Below are 25,873 nucleotides of genomic sequence, written 5' to 3' on the forward strand. Positions count from 1 at the left end.
ATGCCACAGATGATGAGGTACAACGCTACAGCCGAGCCGCCTGGAGTCACAGCAACATCCCAAATACACAAAAAATGTGTTTAACACTCAGGCTTATGAGTGAATATAACAAGAGGCTGTTAGTGTAAAGTAATGAAGTGTACTGTGGACAAAAGCTGCTACTCGCAGCTTACACTACTGTAAATGTTTACTTCCTGACTGTGTGATGACATTTAGTAGAATTTTACAGCAAATAAAAGTTTAAGTAAGAGTAGCACAGTAAACTCAAGTATGTCATCGCTGTCCAATGAAAAACAAGTATCTCCAAAAGAGCAACTTTAAAGGACAGAGATAAAACCTTCTTAACTTTCATTAGAAGTTAATGTAAAAAAATAAATATATTAGTCAATTCAATTAGTCAATTCATCAAAAAAAAAAAAATATAATATATATATATATATATATATATATATATATATATATATATATATATATATATATATATATACATACAGTTTAAAGGAACAGCTTGTTTGTTAAGATTAAGAGTAAACTAAAAATCAACAAAAATGAAGTTTGTTTTTCACTGGATAGCAACAATACCATAACTGGACATTATTTTAAGGTTGCAAGGGCATTATTAGCATTATTATGCTAGTACATGATCAATATACAGCTCTGGAAAAATAAGAGACCACTTAAAAATTATTCCTTTGGAAAATAATAAAGAGGAAGATGGATGATCACAAGCTGAACTGTTTGAATTTTTGCACCAGGAGTGGCATAAATTTATCCAAAAGCAGTATGTAAGACTGGTGGAGGAGAACATGTCAAGAAGCAAGAAAACTGTGATTAAAAACCAGGGTTATCCTGCAAAATATTGATTTCTGAACTCTTAAAAATGTATGAATATGAACTTGTTTTCTTTGCATTATTTGGGGCCTGAAAGCTCTGCATTTTTTCATTTGATATTTCAGCTATTTCTCATTTTCTGCAAATAAATGCTCTAAATGACAATATTTATATTTGAAATTTGGGGGAAATGTTGTTAAATATATATATTATATATAAATACCCTATTATAAGGTATTTTATCAGGTTGTAGTCTTAAATGGGTATTATTTCAGGGTGTAGTATTAAATGACCGCTGGGCTCACCGCTGTTTGGCCGTGGACGCTGTATTTACTCCGGTCTCTGAAAGTTCCTGACCGATACACCAGCAAATATCCGAGTTTAACAAGCGCAGACTGGATTATCCAGCTCCATGTGAGTTTTTACAGTGTTTACAGACCGCAAAGTGTTTATTAAACGGTATTATTCAGTTCATATAGTTACTTTTTGCAGGTGTTTTGCTGACCTGTCCGCTGTTATGATCCAGAAAGGAAGTGAAACGCCGAACAGCTTCATATTCGCATGTAATTCCTGTAAGCCAGCTCATTGGGCTCATTGTAAACTAATTTAAAAATAATATTAATTTAATTTAATATAAATAAATAAATAATTTTAACTTTCCAAACTATGTTGTCTGTTCTAATTTAATATCAAGTATATAATTATTAATTAAATAAATAACCAAAAAAAAACACGATTTATTTTCTTTGTCTGGGTTAAATTAAGCCTCGACTGCTGCAAAGCATGGTGGGTTCTTCCATCCGGGTCCTGGCGCCCCTTTGCCCCGCAAGTGATGAGTATATGGCTTTCCCTTCTCCCAGCACACCTGATTCTACCAGCTAATCAGCTTACTATCCAGCCCTTTCAGAGATACAGTGAGTGTGTTAAAGCAGTCCTCTGTTGTACAGGGTGGGGGCGCCAAGACCAGAAGGTGCAACATTTGGAGTTAAACAAGACATCTACAAGTATGTAAACATTACTCTGTAATGGAATATTATTGAGCATGTAGATAGTAGTTAACTAGCAAGGCTTGTTGATTAGCGAGGTTTGCTAATAAAATAAATTAATTAATAGCATGTAAAAGTAAAAATGACCAGGTGATCCCATATGCAATTACAAATATTTTTAAAAAAAAGAAGCTTCAAAAACGTAGCTAAGTTATAGTGTTTTGATTAGACTGTTTTACATTAGTTTACATTTTGTTCACAATGTTTGTATTTTTTTATTCTGTTATTGCAGGCTATTTTCGCTTCATCAGGCACTGCTAATTAAGCACCGCTTAATCATTGTTGTCATGTAAGTACTGATAAATTATTATGTACACCTGTACTCTGATTATATTATATTCTAGAGAACTAGTATGAATCTGGTTTAATAAGGGCATATTTTTTCGTGGAATCATTATTGTGATTAAGACAGTTAGTAGTAGTTACTGTATAATTTATACACTATGGGTTGTTTTCTTATATCTCCATAAACATCACTGTATAGTCCAGGACTAAGCTAAATTCCTTTCTGGGATGCGCAAACAGACAGAATGCCATCAGATCCTCAAAGCAAAGTTTCAAAATCTAGTAGAAAGCCTTCACTGGACAGTACAGACTGTTACATCATCAAAAGCAAAATAAACTCCTTTTTAATACCCCCAATTTCAGAAAAAAAAAAATAATGCATTGATTATTGATTACAACAGAATTGATTATTTAACTAGAAAAAGATGAGTTAAAAATAATAGGATTAAATCAATGAAGCAGTTTGGTAGTAGTAGTTCCATTTATTAATTACTTTGATTAATAATTTTACCTCTAAAGCAAGTGTTTGACAAAAAGTCAGGTTTTACAGTTTTCCACTTTTCTCATTTGCTTCTTTAGTTGTAAAACTGTGACTATGTGACTGCCATTTCAAGTATTTACTAGAAGTCAATCATCACCTAAATCATTTTTGGCATAGTTATCTACATTCTTCTATTATAGAACTTCATTTAGAATATGGAGATTTGTGCATGTGGTTTAGGGTGTATTATGATTTAAAGCAAACTATTTTATAAACATTTACACAGCAGCAATCAGTGTAGTGATTTAATAAGTTTAAGCTATGCCACTTGGCACAAGACATTTAGATTATCTGTTTTATCATTTAAATATTGATATTAGCTGATAACTACTTAGAAAGTCATTGGCATCGGACACATCTGATTTAAATAAAATTTTAAACTAACATTTGATAATGTAAATATTTGAACTTATTGAAAAAATCTCAGAATGCATTTAATTTTGGAGGATTCTTTTTCAGTGTTGGTTAAAGTACAGAAATATTTTATGTTTTAAGCAAACATATTCCATTGATGTGGACTTTAAACTCAAAAGGTGGCGTTGGAGGATCCATGCCTGTTAATGTGACGTGGTGTGCAGGAAGGTGATTGGTGAATTTAGCGGTGTATCTGATGTACTTATTTGGCCATATACCTTAACACCACTAAATACTCCAAAAGTTTGAAGTACATCATTTAAAACTTCTACACTTGGGAGATTCATGTTTCCACAGTGTACTGTCACTCTCTTTAAATACCAAAGGCATTTTTCCCTAAATAACAGTTTGGTTGATTATTACTAGATTGTGTTCCTGATGGCATTGTATTTTTGTGTCTCATTGAATGTTCATGCATCTGCAGTGTGTGCGTGTGCATGCACATGTGAGCCTGTGTATGTTTGCATCATGCATATATACTTGTGTGGGTTCTCAGATGTTTGTTTATTAGTGTGTCTGCACATATTAGTGTGTGAGTGCAAGCCTAAGTGGTCCATATGTTGTTTATGTGCAGTGCTGTGATTTTATTAGAAGTATTTCCCCCTTCTGATTATAGCATGTTTGTTACTGTGAATTGTTTCATATCTACTAAAACATCATGACTAAATACCAAGTAAATATAGGCTCTTATTGAGTACTGACTGATCTACTGGGTTTCTTATAAACAGAAGTCTATAAAGTTATTGAGAATGGTTTACTGAAGAAAAAATATTCACTGAATGACAGAATAGCAGAAGGGAACTGTGTTGATGAGAGAGCTCAGGGAGAAAGAAAGGCCAGATTAATTCAGCATGGAACAGAATCTTATTTTATTAAGTTTTTGGTATTGGGTCCATGGTACAGTAGTCTGTGAGTGTATATTTATTATGCTGAACAGATACAAAAGTTTTTAGTCTTGACTTAGTTCTTAGTTCTAATTAGTTAGGGTTAAGATTAAAATACTAGTTATCAAAACAGAGTATCTTGTTCAGCTCCACCTCTTTTTTTTCTCTATCCTTCTGTTACCCTTTGGTCTCCTTCAGGCCCTGCTCAAATGTTTTTGCCTTGGCCTTCTTTGTCTTCTATTGCTAATGTACATCATTATTTGTTAGTTGCTTTGAATAAAAGCATCTGCTAAATGTAATGTAATGTAATATAAAGTAAGATTAAGACACTAGCAGAACGTATCAGTAAAAAAGCTACAAAAATGAAGAAGTGGTATTTGCTTAGTTTTATTTTTAATTGGCAGGACAAGTTCTTTGTACAGTATGATAAGATCAACAAGCTTAAAGGCATAAGGCCACAATATCAATATCTCTTTTTTTACCGAAGAAGGCTTGTAATTTGGTTTACCAGACTCTATTGATTGTAGGTGTGAGAAAAAGCTCTGCCGGTCAAAAAGCCCACAGCCTAGTCTGTTCACTGGGTGTGTGTGTTTTTTTTTTTTTTTTTGCCTCCTGTCCCAACCCCCTGCCCTTTAGACTTGCAGACAGCAGCAGTGCACTGCTGTACCCCCATTATACCCTTCACTCCACACAGTCACAAAGCTGCAGTATCAGGACCCAGAGTGTCCTAATTATGGTATTCATAAAAAGATGAAATTGAATGCGGTGCAAATCTGTAGCTTCGGGCAAAATCAACATCACTGCATTACACCGCCTGACCCCCGGCCGTCTGAGGGATACAGCCAGCATACTGAAACTTCTCAGGAGAGAGAGAGACTCTGTGTGGTTCAGAATATACGAGTGTTCTTGTCTGTGTGTGTGTGCAGGTATGTGAATGTTTGTGTATGTGTGGATAGATACTTGAATGTGTGTGTGTGTGTTTGTGTATGTATGTGTGTGGCTTTTTATGCGGCTACAGTAAGGGAATGAAGTGCATCGATTGCTTGTGATTATTAACTAGACTGGGATAAGCCCTCTCCTTATTATGCAGATTACTGGGGCTGGGCGCTGCAGCATATTGTGCAGATGCAGCGCGGCAGCTGCTGCTGCAGATGGCTGCTGTACGGCTCCATCATCGCAGAGCTATTGTCTCCACTCCGATTGTTCAGGGGACCAGTGAGGAGCACTACAGAACAACCCGACTGCAGTGAATTAAGAAGGAGAAACGGAGAAGCAGACAGTAAATTTATACACACGAGGCCGGAGAGAACAGTGGCAAACACAACTCGTATGCAGTCATGTACGCACAGACACACACACACACGCGCACACCCCCATCACACACGTGATGTCGCCACTCAACAGAGACGCTGCACAATGCAACAATGTGCATAAAACATATGCTGCCTTATATTCTGTTTTGCCTCTGCTGTTTAGCCGGTGGTGAAAAACTGTGTTCAGTGGAATTGGAGCTTTGAGACAGTCTTTCAGGCTGTCAACAAAAATATTTAACCTTGTTCAAACCATAATGAAAACAAACACCTCTCGTCCTCTCTGCTTCTAATGAGCATTGATTTAGCTCAGGCATGGTGAATATTAATCTGGATTTTGATGACTTCCAGCAGAGGAAATATACTTTCACTGCTCCACTGGGACTATATTTACCTTATGGAGTTCAGCTTACCCACTTTACATTAATTACACGATTATACACTTGCAATCCACCATACTCTATGTTTACTGTATATACTAAACTGCAATGCTATATAAATAATGTATGTTGATGAATAGTTTGAATGAATAGTCGTATTTTGCTGTATATGTTAGGCAAGCATTGTTATACTGACATTCTACATCACATTAATGATAAAAATTAAATTTACATAAGTTTATTCATATGTGACCATACAAACTCTTTTTTCCCAGCTCTATCCTCTTTTTGGGAAAGGAAAAATGATCTATTATTATTATTATTATATAATTTGGTCTATATGTACCCAAATCTACATGTACCATTGACCAGACTGCTTCACACCACTCCCTACTGACCATGGCCTGAAATGACTAATGGAGCTCTACTTAATCCTTAATGACAGTGTTAACTCCTGCGTATTGGAAATGATCTCTTGCTAAATTATGGACTATGTGATTATACCAATATTTTAACAATTATCAATTACAAAAATTGCACTAAAGTGTACTTCCTGTGTGTGGGGATTCTTCTACGTAACTTTAAACAAAAATAAAAGAGTCCCATTCCCATGGCTCTCACTATCAGTCCTTATAATAAACAATGTTTAGCCATGAGCCTTACTCACAAGATTACACCTCACAATGTATGCAGGTGTGGGCATTCCTAGGCCATCCCCTGAGGTAACAGAGGGGTGTCATAATTGGGCAGAGCTCAGACAAGCACAGATTTAAAATCAAAGCTTTAATAAAAAATCTTTAATAACAAATGGAGTAATACAGAGAGTAGTCAGAACAAGCAGGGTCAATACTGAATACAGGAACCAACAAGAGAAAAAAATACCAGGGTCGCAATAAACAGTCCAGAGTTTGGTACACAGGCAGAGAGCAGGCAAAAATCAAAGTCAGGGTACACTAAAAAAGGTAATACACAAGGATCAAAGAAAGGCAATGAGAAATGCGTTGTAATGCTGGAAGATCCAAAACAATACCTTTTTTATACCTGGCTCCCCAGGTGCTAGTACTCAGGAGATTTACTTCCTGAAAGGGTCACATGATCATGAGAGTCACACGCTGGTGCAGTATGGGTAGTGTAGTTTCGTGATTGGAAGTCGCAGGTATAGCTGAGTGTGGGTGAGACGGGCACTGTTTCAGCTCCATCTATGACAACATTCACATACATTCACATTCCTCTGGTTCAAGAACAGTGACTTAATTCAGAGTGTTTGGTGAGTCAATATGTTTATTCCTCTGTTCCTTTTTGGGAAATTAAAAATGATCTGTCTAAGATCATAAATAAAAATATGTAAAATGTCCAGGATTCCATGTTTAGTACCACCTTCTCGCAACAATAATTTGGTCTTTATGTACCTGAATCTACATATACCATCTACATCTGGCCAGACTGCTTCACACAACAGCCCACTGACCAAGGTCTGAAATGCCTAAACACAAATGTAAATAAACACAAAGTTTTTAAACTAAATAAAAAATGCTGTGGTTTTGTATCAATGGAACCAAGTGAAAGAAACAGAAGAAAATCTAAAAAGTACTCAAAAGCAAAGCACTGAGTCTCAAATCAATGATTAAATCAGTCACATACATATTTACAGCTTTAATACTTTTACTATTAGACTTAAACAGTGTCCAGTAAAACAGTAAAACATTCTTTATTAATGAATAGTTTATTATTATGTTTATTGTGAAAATAAAAATACAGCTCTGGGAACAGTTAAGAGACCACTTCAGTTTCTGAATCAGTTTCTCTGATTTTGCTATTTATATGTATATGTTTGAGTAAAATGAACATTGTTGTTTTATTCTGTAAACGATGGACAACATTTCTCCCGAATTCCAAATAAAAATATTGTCATTTAGAGCATTTATTTGCAGAAAATGAAAATAATGTAAAGAAAACAAGTTCACATTCATAAAGTTTTAAGAGTCCAGAAATCAATATTTGGTGGAATAACCCTGTTTTTTAAACATCTTGGCATGTTTTCCTCCACCAGTCTTACACGCTGCTTTTGGGTAACTTTATGCCTCTCCTGGTGCAAAAAACTCAAACAGTTCAGCTTGGTTTGATGGCTTGTGATTATCCATCTTCCTCTTGAGTAGTCTCATATTTTCCAGAGCTGTATATTCTTTAAAAGATGGTCAGATTAAAACTTTTTGTTTACTAAACGTTTTAGTTTGATAAGAATATAAGAAAGATTGTTTATCCATATTAATATTTTTTTTACTTGGTTAATGAATGAATGTTTATATGGTAGATAAACACACAATTTGAACTTATTGACTTCAAAACCCCCAGTCACAACATTTTAATCACAAAGGAAATCTGTGTGCCCCTCGCAATATGTGTATTTTCTTACAGTTCTAGAAATGTGGTCATTCTAAATTAAATATTTGTACATTTAAGGCTAAATAAATAATCTCTACAGTGGATCGTTAAAGAAGTGAATAAAAAGTCTACATATATTTTCCATAGCACCATACCTGGGCAACATCCATAGCCACCTTCACCTCAGATGTTTCAGCAGCATTTGAAACGCTGCGTCTACAATCCTTCATAACCCCCCTCATGTCACAGGGTTTCATATTGCATAAAGAGAAGTGTTAGATATGCAGATATGCATTGTCAGATTTGCCCTCCAGGGGAACTGCTGGTTGTCCATTTGGTGGAGCAGCCCTCCCCTGCTGTGTGGAGCTGAGACCAGGACACTCCAACCACGGGGACCTCCTGGCCCTGCTCAGACATGACACACCACCTCCGCACACTACACGCAGAGGGTGTTCAAGAGAAGGTCACACAAATGCGTGTGCGTAAGTCACAGTGGCAGCTGAACACACTGTTACAGGCAGAGAAGATGATAGTGATCTGATAATACAGGCTGAGACCTCAGACATCCAGCATGACCTCACGCTCTGCTACAGCAAGAGGACATTCAGCCTACTTTAGATCTGTTCCTCTCCCAGAGTAATTACACAGCCTAAATGGCAACGCAGGTTCACCAGAGAAAGAAAAAAAGGTGAAAGGAACAAGTGACCTGAAAGCTTGCGTGGCTTTAATATCAGACACTTATTATCTTAAACTGCTGCGGTAGAGGGGAATCGTCCCTTTAGGCTATGAAGAATAATCTCTGGCAATTCTGTGTATTAACTAATATACAAATTAAGTTTATTTAGGGCACAAATTAAATTTAAATAAAAAAACAATTGTTTCTGTATGAGAAAATGTATTTTGCTTCAATGCTTTTTTATGTATTTTTCCACACGATTAGTAGAAAAGTTCTAGAGATGCTTGGTGCTAATATTTATGTTAATGTAAAAAAAAAAGCATATAAAACAGTATACAAATGGACAAATTGATGTTTGATTGATTTATTACAATTTTATACTGAGCCATTGCCTTTACAAAAGATCTGCTGAAAAAACACCCTTTTTAAGCTTGTGTTGTTAGAAAAAATCTAGAATTTAATGCTAAAATGTATTCTTCTTACAAATCTTTAAAAAAAATTTAGATTCTGTTTATATGTGTTAATAAACCAAAGACTTGTTTAAAGCCATGGATTTATGCTAATGGATCTCACTGTTCTCATTAATTACACAAATCCCAAATGAGAAAACATTGGTGAATATCAGAATATTTATAAAACTGTGTAAGAAGCTCCATTGTTTTCAAGTCTTGCAGGATCACATTCATAAGACGTTTGTAGTTTTTTTTTTTTTTGATAGCCTGTAGGACTTTTATGAAAGTGTTATATTTGGTAGCTATGTTTTTCATGCCAAGTTAAATTCCATACCGTTACAAATAAAAATAGAAGGCTATTTAAAAGTATTGCAATATTTTCTCAGGTACACTTCCTCTGTCTCAAATTGCAAAAGCAGAGAGTGCCTGTAGCTGCTGTATATCTTATATTTTGTTGCAGTAGGCAAATAAATGGAAAGTACTACTGCAACTTAAGCAAGCGCTTCACATGGAATATTGGAGTGTGAAATAGAGAATTTCCTTGGCGTAGAGAGAGTCCAATAAAGTGGAGTGTACATTTGGTGGATGGAACAATTGTCCATAGGAAATACCTTTCTGCTTTTGAATGTTTTGTGTTTTGCGTGACACAATGCTAATCAGTGGCAGAGGTTAAATTAACATTATTACTCTGATATCTGCTAAGATAAAATATGTTGATATCAGTTTGACCTCGAGTACACACTCTCAGCAGTATATCAGGCAGGTCCGGTGCTTGGCCACCACTCTTCTGCACTGAGAGCAGCCGTGTGTGATTGCGTAGGAGAGCAGGTTTCCTACAGCTGGGCTGGGCTTACGGTCCACAAAAGCTGCCCCACTGGGACTACTACTCCTCCTGGACTCTGACATGTACACCGCTTGTCATATGGTCCAATTTGGTCAATACGGTCACGCTGCTGCCGCGCTACAATAGATTAACCAGACGCTCTGAAAACAGCCATATTATTTTAGTTGGGGAGTAAAATGTTGATTTTAGAGCAGCGGCCAAAGGCAGGGATGTATCGGACAGTATTGGGGATGGAGTATTTACATTCTCTGCTTAGTCCTCTGTGGTTTGTTTGTAGTGGTAATTAAATATGAGGAGTTCCAGTGTTATTGAATAATTTCACTTTAGTGTATTTGAGCATGCTGCAGAGTTTCCTGAATCATATGGTGTAATCTAGCACTTATGATTAATTACACCAAACAAGTCAAAACTGTACCTTCAGCAAAGAATCGGACTGAATTGATACAGAAAAAAGGTTGTCAATTAATTTGTCATTTACAGTCCTTTTCATCCTCCAAAGTCATGTATAAATTTGATTAAATCCTGCCTGTGTAAGTGTTAGTCCTGATAAAGGCGGCGTAATGGTGGAAGAGGATTAGTGTCTGTGACACAAAGCCAGTCCCTGAAGTGCTCTTTAACTCCGCCGTTGTTGCGGTTACACTGGGGTCTGCATGAGGCCACTCTTGATTGGAGGGTCCAGAGGGGAGGGGACAACCGGTCACCAGGGCATTGTTAGTGCCGTCAAAATGGCTGAGGAAGAATGGCTGATTATGCGACTACATCCAGCACGGCTAACAGGGAGCGGATTTGAATTTCTAACACAGCAGATGTTTGCTAGGCACCTCCATGGAGTGTGCATACACTGTTATGCTAATTTGCCAGTGTTTCCCTTCAACTAAGCTCAGAGTCATTAGAGCACACTCTTAGCTCAGATCCTTCTGTCAAACTAATAATTGGCCATTATTGATATTAATTAACATTTTTTGCACCCCATCTCCGTTCCTTGACCCGGTATCTGTTAGTAAATCTAGTTACTGTGGGCCATTAGAAGCTGTGAAATCCGAGGGACCCCACGCTAGTCACGAGCCATTTATCAGAAAAGAACACAGCCCAATTAGCGCAGAGGGGAGACAGTTGTCTTGATCCGCTGCTGACTACTTCTTGATCACCATTATAAATTGCTAATAGGGCAGCGAGTGCTATGCAGCAGTCTGTAGGGGGCTGATGCAGGCGGCTGAGTGTGACAGGTGAGGGAGGTGGTGATGGCCGCCAGGATGAGACCGGCCCATCAGCCGGTATTTATTACTGAGGCCAGTGATGTCACAGCTGATCCCTCTCTCCTGCAAGTCAATCAAACTAATTAGGCCCCGAGCATTCGGAGACGGGGCCGCAGAGGGTTATTCTGCTTTCTGACAAAACAATGCTTTGAAAAATCTTAAATCGCAACAGCACTTGATATTGAATAGTCTAACCCATTATTTCGCAATAAGGGCCGCCGCTTAAGGTTTTTATGGCCACAGATCAAGAGATCATAATAGGAGCATATTGACAGATATTTTTCTTGCAATGCTCTAAGGGACCCACTACAGCAGGAAAATATATCAAAAGCCTATCATGAGTGCTCGGATCTTCTGTGTAAAATCAATAGTGAGCCACAGAAGGCTGGAGTTTTCACCGTTCCCCTCCGTCATTTAAAAAGACTGTGCTGTATAGTGCACGGCCCCAGGAGAGTCAGTAACTTAGCAACCGTGCAGTTTCAGCGATTAACTATACCGTACTACTGTGATGCTATTGTTGTCACTGCAGTCTTTTGTTGCAGATATTGATGTGAAATGCGCGAAAATAAAAAATTATAGTTCATGCACTGGAATTAGCTCTTCCCTGCATTATTGCAACCCTAAGATTGGCTTTCACGTCACAAAGGGTTTCTCAGGGCGGCAGATGCTTTCGACAGTGTTTTATAGGTGTTTTTCAAAACACTATCAAACAGGTTACATGGACCACAATAGAAAAAATTAACTTTAGTCATTTTGTTCACCTGTATCTTACCCTTCCGTTCATGATAAACAAAAAAATAATTTAGTACAGAAGCAACTTGATTTCAACTATGATTTTAAAGTTAACTCACCAGTTGAGAATTCACACCACTGATTCAGTTCATTTATAGTCCATTTAAAGTGAACATCATCAAATATTACAGTTTAAACATAACTGTCAATGTATTTAACATATTAAATATATTAAAATAAATGTTATGTATAGTGAGTCTAATGGTCTAGTACCCTCACCTCACATTTGTATCGTTCTTATACAATTTGTAAAGAATACAATAGCAAAACTTTTGGCTGCAGCAAACATGACCTGGCCACACATATAGCAGCAGAAATTTCATCAAATGCTTTACAAGTTCCTAATAAAACAAGCAATGTTTTTTTTTAGTTTTTTTTTTTTACAGAGGTTTCATTTTAATGCATTTTTACATTTTATGTCATTGGAATTCTTAGACTATAATTTGCTTCGCAAGTAGCTAAAAATATTTGCTGTATATTTAATATATTATTAATATCAATACTTAAATAATTAAGAATGTGTCCCATTGTGCAACTTCCTCTTCTGTAAAATCCAAAACTCAGACACTAATGCTAAGGTTGAATTATGTACAATATCTATACCTCCAATCTGTTAAACATCAATTTTTTTTCCTAAAGATAAATTTTATTGAAACTACGGATTGATTAAATAAACAGTGATCAAACATTTACATGTAACTACAGTGTAAAAACACTGACTTGTTTTCACGAAAAACATTGACTTGTTTTTTTTTTGTTCTTCTGTGTTTCTATTTGCTCTTTGGCTTTATTTATTTATTTATTTTTTATTTCACATGTGGTTTCCACTGGTGAACACCATCACATGCTTGGACGGCCTACATGCTGACCGCTGATATTTTTGTAGCTTCTTACCCAGTTTAAAGTAGGCAATAATTTTACTTCCCCTTTCTTGAAGTAGAAAAACAGATGTGTCTTAGATCGTCTTAGAACGTCTTAGATCAGACTGCATTATGTATCCAGCGTCTGCAACTTTGCAGTTTCCGAATCTAGTGTGTTGCTCCTGTACAGTGGTTTTGTTTCCCTTTGATGCTTTCCCCCTGAGAATCACTCTCAGAGCCCAATTACAAGTTTCATCATCAATCATCAGTGTTATTTATTCAGTAAAACGAATTTCTAATTAATAACTGATGAGCATTATGGCCTTGTAGACTGTAAAGCTATTAATTATGCCCGGCCATGGGGAATTTGTCTGCACAGAAAAGGACTACCTGGCGAATATTCCTTGCCATTACTAGAACGGTGGTGAATGTTTACATCCTCCAGGACTAGAGTGTTTAGCCTGCGCCCACTGAAGGATTATCGAGCTAATTAGATCTATGAGTGGCATATGCTTCCAGTGTAGCAACTGCACGACCATTATAATTTATAATGAACTATAACTACTGGGAAATAACTTCCAGTGTCTCGTATTTCTCCTATTATTGCACAGAAAGACTCGGGGGAGATGTTTATTTCACAATAAAAGTGAGCATTTCCCACTTCCATTGTGTCTTCCGAACACTTAGCCCATTTTGACAGTGTGGATGAGTCTCAGTGCTGCAACATTAGGAGTCAAGGACAGGACAGACTGAGCTGAGTTGTTTTACTGGACGCTGGTTACCTGAGCTCCGGCCTTGTGGATAACAGATCGTATAAGAGGTGAAATGAGCACAACATTGTGCAGTTGTACTGCGGTCTCACATCATCAGCTCCCTCACCGCCCAGAGCAGCAGCCCATGCCCAGAGCAGCAATAATGATGACTTAGAGAGTGCTTTCAGACACAACGGCATTTTTTGTCTGTAAGAAAAAATAGAAGAATGTCTCAAAACCAAAACCCAGCATACTATAGGCAATAGCCCATACGTTTTCCACATTTATCGCTCCTCTATTGTTCCTGGGCCCAATGACACTTCACAAAACATCAGATGCAATTGTTCAAATTGCAAATGTTTCTGTATCAAAAGCCTTGCCTGTGCAAAGACAGCCTCCCTTGCCTACAAATGATACCCTGCGTGCTGATGTGTGCAGAAAGCTGATGGATACTTCCGAGGATATGTGCTTAGATTTTACAGAATGCTTATCTACTCAGAATATTAAGGTGAATATGTAGATGCAAGCCTTAATTGAAAAAGGAGATCAATACTGTGATATTCAAGACAGGTGCTCCCTCTCTCAGCTGCAAGTACAGCCCATACCGTCCATTAACTGTCAATGATGTCGCTTCCTCAGCTCCTTTTGACCTTATGCCAGCATTAAGCGCTCCTCTAATTAATAAAGATTATTATTTCAGCCCCTTACTGGCATAAATTCAAAACAGAGTAACAGGAGAGGCACGGGAGGAGTCAAACGTTTGATGAAGAGCCATGAAAAGATGTAATACTTGCATTTGGGCAATGAAAACCAGTCAAGCAGCGCTTTAATTTGCCCGTTGTTACAATTCAGCACAATTTTTGCACATTTGTGACACTGTTTTTTTTTCCTTTGCATATATTTATCTCATCTTGAAAATCCATCCAGCACAAAACAGAGATAGATGGAGTCATGCATGGTTGTATTAGGCAGCCAGAGTCAATGTAATAAATGTGTATGACTGTAATGCTGAATCGCAGCTCAGTGCTGTAATCGGCATTCTGTGTTTAAGATAGTGGGTTATTGCGAGGCTTGGTATTCACCACCATCACTGCCTGTGTGCATGTGTGTGTGTGAGTGTGTGTGTGTGTGTGTGTGTGACTGAAATCTCAGAACAGACTCTTACTCACACTACTGTTTGTGCCACACTCTCACCTGAGGGCAGCAGCCTGGACTATTTTTGTTGTTGATATATGAACCAAAGCAAGTAAAGAATACTGAATTATACAATTGGTATTCACTTTATAGATATGTTTAGATGAACAATACGATAACCTTTTTTCTGACCGTTTAATAGCAGGAATGATCTACAAAAAAAAATCTACTCAAATTTTGCTACAACAGAGAGCCCGAGCACATATGTACAATGTAAGTTCCTGTTGACCTTAGTATCTTAAGATTTAATGTACAATTACATGAAATTAAAGGTCAGCTTACTTTAAACAGTGGCCTGTTTTTGCTTTGTTAGAGAAAGAGCTCTCCTGTAGAACTGTACATTTTGGTTTTTGGTGCAACACAACCTTACTTTAAATAAGCATGCAAGCCAATAGGTACTGTTTGTTTTATTAACCAATGTTTTTTAGTATAGTTTACTTAAACTCCAGTTGGACGAAACATTTCTGCGCAACATGACAGTTGGATTTACTTAAAAAGGAACCTGATTTACTTGTTAAAACCATGGAAACTGCATGCAGAGGCCACAGTAGCATTAAGGCAACGCTGACAACACTGAGGCCAAGCAATCAACCAGTCCACAAAAGATATACCGTTACATGTACATTTCACTCAATTTGGATAAACTTTAAATTAAGTGGTGTTGTAGATTAATGCTAAAGTCATCTAAACTGTGAATAAAAATGTATATAATTATTTAGTGAACAAAAAAACAAACAAACCAGGATATGGTTTTTTTTTAGATTCTTTGAAGTAGGCGCCTCTTGCATAAATGAGAGCTTTGCTCATCTTGGCTGGATTTTCTCAGTCACCTTTATGAGGAGTCACCTGGAATTCAGGGTTTCAGTTAACAGCTGTGCTAAAGTTGTCAAGAGTTAATTACTTGAATTTCTTGCCTCTTAACATGTTTGAGGTAAAGTTGGTATACAGTGAATATCGTTCTGATTTACTGTATGCTATTGCAAGAACTTAACTCAACTAAATAAAAAAAATACTGGATCAGTTATTCAAAAAAAATGTAGGTCAATATGATCCCAGCATTTAAAAACTCCAGATAATTGTTGTAATTAAAGATGATTAAACATGTTAGCAAAGTTTACTCACCAATTTTACAAGTATTATATAAGTAGTATAAGTATTTTGTTGTTAAGTCAGGGCCTAAACTGAAGGGATATTTAGAGAATATTACAACTGAATAATAATGCAACTGAATGTTAAATGTGTATGTGTAAAATATTGATATTTCTTATGATTTATGCCAATAAAACAAGCATAATAAAATATTAATGAATGACATGTTGAAACATTTAAAACGTTTTATTTTATACTTATTGTCTTCATCAAATTAGCAAAATACAAAAAATATGAATCACAAAACTAATGTTAACCATGTTTTCAGAGCCTTTAAACCCTCCTATTGCAAAGGCAATAGGAGGGTTAACATCACCCCAGATAAGAGCCACCTAAATTCTTTACGGATTATTTTGGTTTATTTAACACTTTTAAATTGACTAGATGATTTCTTATATGTTCCTTTATAGTCTGGTTGACCTTAGTGTTCATTTACAGTGATTTGACTGATGCTGTACATCTCAGAGAACATAGCCCAGGGGTAATGACAACACACTGCACGGCCCAAACATAAGCCACACCTTAAAGATCACCATATTTAACTGAATAAACCAAGTTCATGAAATGATCTGTGAAATCTCTCAGCCTTTCCTTAGCTTCCACAGTATGGCCATCTATCCTGTGTGGAGTAGGAGACTGAACACACATGCGCACATTGCAGTCTTTGTTTGTATTTATTATTTTCATACCGCATAAACTCAAAATCAACAAAATAAATGCATTTTGGAAGACTTGCACTGTCCTCTTGTTTTGCATTGTATCACTATGATAAGAGGATCACTGGTTTCAATCCTGGATCATGGTGCTTGCCACCTCTCTCTGGGTGAGTACATGGCATTTCCTCCCCATATGACTTCTAGTGTGATGTTGACCAGCACAGGTGTCTGTTTGCTGAGGTATCAGAGCTGTGGATCTGTATGATGCTGCATCAGAGGCAGTTAAAAAAAGAAGGCGATAGCTTCACATTTACTAGTTATCACTATCCTAGTTTCAGGGGCATTACTATTGATAGAGGTTCATATGAATAGGGATTGGGTAATTGGCCTTCCAAATTGGGTATAAAAATTGAGTGAAATTATAAAACATAATATAATTATAATAAATGGATTTTGTTGGTAACTTAAGTAAAATTTCTAAATTTCACTGAGTATTTGTGTAAATTACTTCACAAAGCTTTTAGATTGCACACTGTAAATAGAACTGTTTTCTTAATGTTATATTATGAACCACTTACAAGTGCCTTCCCATGGATTTTAACAACCCAACCACCATTTAAACATTCACACAGTTCTATGAGTTGTAATAATTCTATACAGAATCTATAAAGCAGCAATTCCCAACTGGTGGGTCACGACCCAAAAGTGTGTCAATGACACATTCTGGGAAGGGTGCAGACAGCTTTTAAAAAATAAATATACATATAATTTTTCTTTAATTAATTTAAAATTATGAATGCTAATCTGCTAATTTGGTACAGATCAAGTCTAAGCAAAGAAACAGTTGGAACACTGGGCATGATCTACAAGTAACCCTATCTACTGTCACCCCAGACTTTGATCAAAAGTAATGTACACGCCCAACGGTCTCACTGACTTCCACAAAAGACAGGTTAGGTGAAAGCATCTTGTTTTGTATTTATTTATTTTATGCAGTTTTGAAATTTACATTTTTGGTAGTACCTTTATACATGCGGTTGACATGGTCTTCCTCAGTTACTTACTAATGTACTCCAAATGCAAAGATATGCAGAGAAGTGAAATATCTTTTTTTTTTTAGCCTTATTTATTTGATGCAGTTTTAATATTTAATTTTATTTTAGTAGCTTTTATACATGCAGTTGTCAAGTTTGTCCTCAGTTTCTTAAAATATATATATATATTAAATTTACTTTGCATACATGTGTATGTTTAAATGTGTATTTGAAGACTATTTTTCAAAAATACATTTGTTTGGTTTGTATTCTATAAAAGTGAGAACCCCTGCTAAAAAAGGTATTTTGAACAATGTCACAGAAGTTTTGGTGCCATAAAGAGCCTGTTTGTAAAAGAGATATGTGCGAGTGAAACAACATTAAATCTGTAAGAACATTTCCATTAAATGTAGCTTCTTTAACTCTTTAAAAGGATCTTTACACTCACACATTTTGTTGAAAAGCATGGATCTTTGTATGGTATCATTCAAATAACTAATTTGCTGCACCTTTACTTTTGAGAGTATAAGGGTGCACAATGGAATTGTATTTGTTTTTGCTTTAAGCAAATAAACTTCTTATTTCAATGCCGGTAGATCTATATTTTAGCTGCCTCTTACTTAAATGTAGCTCTTTATTTGATTCTAGATTTTATTTTTGATCATTTAAAATGCCTTTTCGGCCGGGAAAAGGGGGTAATCAGCATAATTTATATTGCAACCTATGCTAACAGAAAATACAGTAATGACCTGTGATGACCTGTGTTACAAAGCCAGCACAGCACATGTGATCAAATTTGGTAGTTATTTATTTTTAATTAAACACTTTTTAACACAAATTGTTTAAGAGGTTGCAAACCTTTCTGGTGACACTACCATGCATCCCTGTTAGATTGTTCCAGTTGTTTGACCAATAGGATACGAGGATCTTCATCAGGCCTGTCCTACACATTCTACAGTTCAGTGTGGGCTTAAAATGCAGCTAATGTGTTTTATGGCACCATTTAGCCACACAGTGAGACCTACAGGTAAAAAAGGTTAACAAAAACAATTTGTACAAAAATGGCAGCAAACCAATGTTCTTGAAAAGAAGTTTGAATCAGAATTATTACCTGATCGGTACATCCTTATATAAAACTTATATAAAAAGATTTGACTGGATTTTTTGCCTATATCACCAAGCACCAGAAGGCTGGGAAAAATATTATCCTATAATGGGAGGTTACAGCTTCCTCCGCAGCTAAGATCGAGTAAAAACGCTGAGCTAGCTCAGAGACCCTCCTTAACAATATATTTCAATCTAAAATACATCATGGGATGTGTTGATTTCCTCTTCCTGTTCACTCCCAAACATTTGGGATTAACATAGATGATTCACAGAGATAATGTCATGAAGAGAATTGTCAGGACGTCTGTAAGACTTGTGTGGATTGTGTGTCCCTTTGGCTCAAAGATGGGGAACATAACCGGGGCAGTGAAAAAGCGATATATAATACATTACCGACACTGCAGGAAGGTCTGAAATCAGCCGGTTAGGATCCTGTGACGGTAGAGGAAAATGTAAGGACACATATGAAATATACCATCCCTTATGATTTAAGATGCAAACACACATACACACACACACACACACTCACAGAGTGCTCTGATGATTTGATACTTTCTTTATTTCTATGAGGTAAGTGTTATTGTGATTGATTTGTGGATATTCTTTCTTTCCTGCACTCTCTATCCATTTAAGAGAAATAATGTATGGAAGCAATCAAGCAACAGACATTTTGGAAAATCTATTTGAAATCATTTCGGCTGAAGCTCCGGCAGTTTGTCTTGAGAAGGGAGAGGAGCAAAGGATAATTGTCTGCAGTCTAGTAAAACACAGTATAACTGCCACCACACTTGAGTGAGCTTATAGCCAGCAGCTCCCAGGGCCTCAGGAAGATAGAGCAGTTAATGTTCCCTTTTATTTTAGAGGATGTGACACTTGTATCTCAGATTTATACCATGATACAGCAATTTCAGCCAAACAGATGGATAATGGTGTCAACGAGAGGAGGAGGGGAAAGCTGTGTTGTTTTTTCTCTCTCTCAAGTTTAGCACAGATTGTTTAGCGAGGATGCTCGTGTTATAACAGCCCTGCTTGCTCTCTCCTTTCCTCTCTCTCTCTCTTAATCTCCCTAATCTCAACGGCATTAGGTTTGATCATTTTTGTTTGAAGGAGCAGAACGTGGCAGTAATGGCTTCCTAATAGCCAGAGCTGGGGACACAAATCCAGAGGCCCTGTTTTCCGCCGTGCCTCCATAAGCACCGCTGATTTATTGCGCTCTTTATGACAGAAAGGAAAATGATGTGCTGCAGGTATATATCAGCGCAGGGGGAGGAAATTGAACTTAGATATCATCTTGTCAGATGCTTAATGCTCTTCCTCCTGTCACATTCGATAGGGCCAATTTGGAGAATCCTGCGGAGGTAAAAAGAAGACAATTAACAATGACAGAGTGGTAATAGATGAAGCCATAAAATGAGGCTGGAGCCTGCAGGATGCTTCGTATGATTTCCACATGAGATAGTGCCGGGGTGTGCGCTAGCTCACGCCAGCGCCAACACCAGCCGCATGCTACAGCATGCAGGCAGCATGCGAGTTTATGGGCGGTATATCTCCGGGGGTAGATCCACTCTGTATTTTACCCATGAAAGAGGTCACAGAGTTCAACAAGCTAATTCTGAAGGCATCAGATTGCACATTTGCATTATAGCAGAAGTGGGTAATCGTCATAATTATTGAACACAAGTGAGAATCCTTTTAGCTAGGTAGCTCTGTTTCGTTATATTGATATCTAATGCAATATTTTCTCGAGTAGCATAGCAGAATGAATCGATGTTTCGGATATTACAGTGTGAATGCAGCGTAAATTATCTGTGGTTGGCAAAAAACATGCAGAAGGTCAACAGTTTCAGTCTCTTAATTTAGGAATGGCAATACAGACTACAATCACACAGTAATTAGATATTAAACAACATTTTAAGTTTTGGATGGATGTGCTTTAGAGAAACTATTCTAAACATAAACAAACTCTAAGAAACTACTAACTACCCCGTGGTAAAACAATCCCTGCAATTTTAGGGACTTATCTGCAACAGTATAGTGTTGTTTATGTATAATAATAATAATGCTACAGATCAATTACAGTATATTACCAAATTATTCTATTTACAGAAGTTTGAAGCTCTGTCTAATACTATAATGCTTTTACATGCCAAATGTCATGGGACATCTGGCTTTCACTATCTGATAATTCATCTTGCTTTTCCATAAGCCTCATTTAGAATTTAGATAACACCTCACTACTTATACAGACGATGGCACTGCCAGCCCACCCCCTTAGATAACACTTGATAAACACATGATAAATGTGTTTACGTACAGCTATCCCATGACTTTTGGCATGTCTGTGTACATTGGTCTGTTGCAGATATCTTACTAATAAGTAAGTGCAGTTACAAGAAAGCAAATATTTGACAAAATCTAGCATGTTTAGGCTAAAATTATAATTATGGTTTTAATTACAACAGAATTAAACTATATAAAAAGCTCACCTATACACTGTAGTGTAAATGATGAATAGCAGTTATATAATCCTATGCTGGTATGCCTACAATCATAGTATTAACCACATGCCTGTTTTAGGATAACAGTAGGTTATCTAGATGAACTAGTGCTCTTAAACACAAAATACCCCTATGTTTATAGTAAGAAACATTAAAATGCATTTATTAATGTATTCAAAGATAATTAGCTAATATAGCCTAACAAAAACTAAATTGACTAAAAACTCCACCACCATCATTACAATATTTAGGGTCAGGCTAGCTGCTTATGAATCAACAGCCCTAATAAACATATACTAATATATACTAGGAATAACAATTTACCGCATATTTTTCACACTTTCAGGCACACCGGACTATAAAACTCACTATTTTCATACACAAGGCACACTGGATTATAAGGAGCATTATGCATCACTAGTAAGGAACAGGGGTGTCGCCATGTTTTCCTTCTAATTCAGCTACGCTAAGTTAAGTAAATAAAACTGTAATTATTTTCTTTTAAAGTTAAGATGTTAATCTAGACATATTTCTCTCCTTAAAAACTGAATATTTGGGTGAGTAAAGCGCTTCTGTTTATTTACAGTAAGCTTAGATTTCCAGATTTCTGCTAAGGCTAGCTGGGGTTAGCAATAGCACTACACTAAAGAGCCCTGAGTGTTCTGGTAAGCCAGGGCAATATTAGCTAGCAGTTTGTTCCACGTAGCTTGTTTAAACACAGTAATTGCACAGGCTTCTGTCCGATATACTCACTTCTGAACGGCAAAATTGCTAGCGCTTAGTGGCTAATGCTAATGCTGCTTCAGCAGTGCTAGCCGGGGTTAGCAGCAGGCTAGCAGCCGAAAATACTCACCTCTGAAAGACAAAAGAGCTAGCGCTTAGCACAGTTAGCGGCTAATGCCAATACTGCTCCAGTCTCGAGTCTTGGTGCTGGAGGACTAAACTGAAACTTGTTTATAACGATGTACTTCAGCAGAGTGGCTTTACTGCAACTTACAGCCTGACTGGTTAAATTCATACATAAGGTGAACCAGATTATAAGACACACTGACAACTTTTGGGAAAATAAAGGATTTGAAGTGCAAAAAATACGGTATAAAAAATTGTAAACTTCTACAGTGGCTTCATAGACGACACAGTATTAGTGAGGGAACCAGTTCTAACACAGCAGTAGGTATAATGAGGGTCAAAGCTCCTGCACCGCCGCATACACAGAACATTTTTGAGCCGATGAGTCGAGATCTGTGAATATGAAAAAGGTTTCTTAGCAGGCAAGCGTACTCTTTGGCAACTCCAAAGTGGAGAGCGAGACATCATAACAAAGACTTGTGGTACCTGCCAAAGTTTTTGCCCTTTTGGAGGTGAAGCGAGTGCGTGTTTATGAACCCGTGAGTGATGAGGTGCTGGCATTTCTTACTGTTATGATGCCTCTAAATATATTTGAAGAGCAAATTTCAATTTGAACTACAGCATGTTGAATGACTTTTCTGCTCCAGAGATGCTTATTGTTCCTGTTTAATGATTTATGACAGTAAGCAGGGAGAGATGGAAATCAGCTTGCCTAAATGTGTTTTGTGGTTTAAATGGTAATTCCATTCAAATCAACATATTTTTGGCACCTCGTGACCTTTTCATGAAATGAATTCACGCCATTCAACTTTGGCGTCTAGTGGCATTTAAAGACCACAGAGCCAAGAACTAATCGCTGGATATCAACTGCTCGGAGAGCATCATGTCATTTAGGCCGTAGCGGAGGCATGCGCTGGTATAATTCTCTAATTTGATTTTAATGCCTCCCTGAAGCAGCCAGGGCCAGTATTGCTCTGTGATGGCTTTGATAATGATGCACTTGTCATCATCCAGTGGTGAACTCTAATATTCAGGGCGTGTTAATTGCTTTTGTGACACTCATCCCATCATTTTATATTATTCTCTCATATCCTCTAGAAGGAAACAGCAAGTGCTCTTCTCAAATGCAATGACAGAATAATGCACACCCAGATTGACATGATGCAGTCTAACGCAGAAGAAAAAAAGAAGTGAGCGTGTAGTCTTCTACAGTACATCGCTTTCTTGCAAAGTCTTGGTTTAGTATTCAGTATATAGATATAGTAGATAAAGATAACGACAATATCTTCCTTTAAAAAAAAAAAAAAAAAGAGTGAATTTTGAAATGTTCCCCTTTAAAGGCAGCAAATGGAAAAGTGACATGGAGGCTGCTCTTGTCTGTTTTACTTATTCTGTGCTTCTGTGTTTCATATTCTTCCTGGAATAGCGTAGTTATTTTCCTCCAGGGTTCACAAGGCCACGCTCTTTCATTTCGACAGAAAATTGTTTCTCAGGATTTCAATCTTTGGCTGCTAGATATGACAAAACACAATATCAAGACCACTTATGTTTCTTATCTGCCATTTTTTCAGGGCATAAATAAAAGATCAGTATAAATTTGAGTCAAGTGGAACACTTGTGAGAGATAAGCATTTAAGAGAAGTCGGGACCCTGTGCAGACCCTGCTGTACTCTCCTATTCCTGACTTAGAATTACCTCCGCACCGCTGCCCGCAGCATCGTTTGTCATCCTTGAAAATCAATTAGTGGCTCACTGATAGCACAAAGCTGATGGGAACCCCCTCCTGAATGGACAAACAGGGCTCTGCAAGGACAAAATGATGTATTCATTTAGATGTTTTTCTTTTTCGTAAACTCCACACATGTATCTATAAAGTGGAGTATGATAACAGTTATGATGGCTGTCTAAAAAGCTATTTTGGGTGTAAAAGGCTCCTGATAGCACAGGAAAAAGCAAACTGACCAAATAACTAGGGCTGCATATTTGTAGGAATATGGCAATAAGATATGTATCATGACGCACAGGTTATGATTTAATATACTGTAATATTTTGCAATACTATAAGCCAGACATAAGCCAGATATATAATAATATAGCAAAACTAGTACAACACTCTTATCTAGCTTTTGGGGTTTAAACAGAACACAAAAGGATTCTCTTTTGGCCACCAATCTAAGCGTGCCATCTGTTAATTAGAAATGTTTTTTTTTTTTATTGATACATTTTATTGATTTGCTAAAAAATATATATATTTTAGAACACCCCTACACAACACAGGTCAACATTTACAATTTGTATATGCTCACATATATTGCTGTCCACAAGGAGGTTTCCAAGTTACGATAGATAAGCAAAAAAAGAAAAGAAAAAGAAAAAGCATCTTTTTTCCCCAATTTGATACATCTATATGAATTCTGAAAGAAGATTATTCTTAACTGGAATGACAGGGTGCATCAAAAAGAAAAAAAGGCAAAAGATGGAAAGACAAATGAAGCAAAGACACTGCATGAAATCTGTATACAGCTCTTAAAGAATGAGGCATCACACTGGATTTGTCTGTAATCACTCCATCTACTCATAACAGAAATTGTATGAGAAAAAAAAAACTGATTGTACTGCAAATATGAAAAACTACGTTTGAGTGGGAAGACTGTGCATACTCCTTAAACTGATGGGATTTCAAAACACACAAGATGATTTTACTGACAGTGCACTACCAAAGTGTCAGATAAAATAAATGTCATTGTACAGAATGATGTAACTTATAGCAAGGTGTTTGAATGCAAAATAAAATGGAACGCCTCATGGTTAGAAGGGGCAAACGATAAAAAATAAATAAATAAATAAAATACTGTGCAGCCTCAAAGCCACCCCCACCAGTAGTGGCAAATCGAGAACATTTGATCTACATCATATTCGCTGGGAAAGGTTCAAATGTCCTATTGACAGGTTTTTTTTTTTTTCTTCCACAGCTGGGGTCAAGCTGAGGCGGGGTGCGCTGGAATCAGGTGCTACTGTCCTGCTGACAGTGATGCATTGCCACACTCAGAGGGTCATGTCTCTGTAAACATGCATTATCAAAACCCAAAGACAAATGTGGGAGGCTGACCTGAGAGAGTGAGAGCAAGCTAGAGTAAGAATGAGAGAGTATAAGAAAGAGCAAAAAAAATAAATAAAAAAGTAAGAAAGAAATAGAGACAGAGAGAGAAGAGCAGCATCTGTTTGTCAGGGGGCAATGCGGGCAGAGATAGTTCTCTTGTTGCAAATGAGGAGGGTCAAGCAATCAAGCTGGGTTGGGCTTGTGTGTCATTCCCATTATCTAACACTGTCTGAAATGATCAATGAGCTAAAATAAAATGATCACAAGCCAAAATAGGCCTGCTAATGAAAATGGACTGTGTTTTAACAGATTCCTTTCAGCGTCCCTCCATGTCAGGAGAGCTGGAACACAGGCGTGAAGGGGAGTAAAAAATAAAGCTGCCCACTAACAGCCCTAATAACCCATTTCTACAGAGGACACACAGGCCTTCCATTCTCTAGAGAAGCAGGGTCAGTTAACCATGCAGCTGACAGACTGACCAACCACCAAAGCTCATTTCCTGTACCAGCATTCAACACACTAGCAATCTTGTCTGTTGCTTGTTTTACTTGTTTTATTTTGTCCCCCCAAATAATTCAGAA

At 37.0% G+C, this 25,873-nt stretch overlaps 2 long non-coding RNA genes across 3 annotated transcripts; one reads left to right on the top strand and one right to left on the bottom strand.

Moving 5' to 3' along the window:
• The first annotated feature begins 1,806 nt into the window (after nucleotides 1-1,806).
• Nucleotides 1,807-25,872, top strand: LOC111194911 (uncharacterized). Of its 2 annotated transcripts, none has more exons than XR_002651362.2 (3): nucleotides 1,807-1,835; nucleotides 2,110-2,166; nucleotides 25,165-25,872. It is a non-coding gene; the product is annotated as an uncharacterized LOC111194911 (long non-coding RNA). The 2 variants fall into 2 exon arrangements; XR_002651361.2 differs by lacking the exon at nucleotides 25,165-25,872 and adding an exon at nucleotides 8,388-8,997.
• Nucleotides 19,387-24,090, bottom strand: LOC111194912 (uncharacterized). The gene is made up of 2 exons (XR_002651363.2): nucleotides 23,888-24,090; nucleotides 19,387-20,195 (listed from the first exon to the last, which is right to left on the bottom strand). It is a non-coding gene; the product is annotated as an uncharacterized LOC111194912 (long non-coding RNA).
• Nucleotide 25,873: the final 1 nt, after the last annotated feature.

This window comes from Astyanax mexicanus, chromosome 11, assembly GCF_023375975.1.
Source record: "Astyanax mexicanus isolate ESR-SI-001 chromosome 11, AstMex3_surface, whole genome shotgun sequence".
NCBI lineage: Eukaryota > Metazoa > Chordata > Actinopteri > Characiformes > Acestrorhamphidae > Astyanax > Astyanax mexicanus.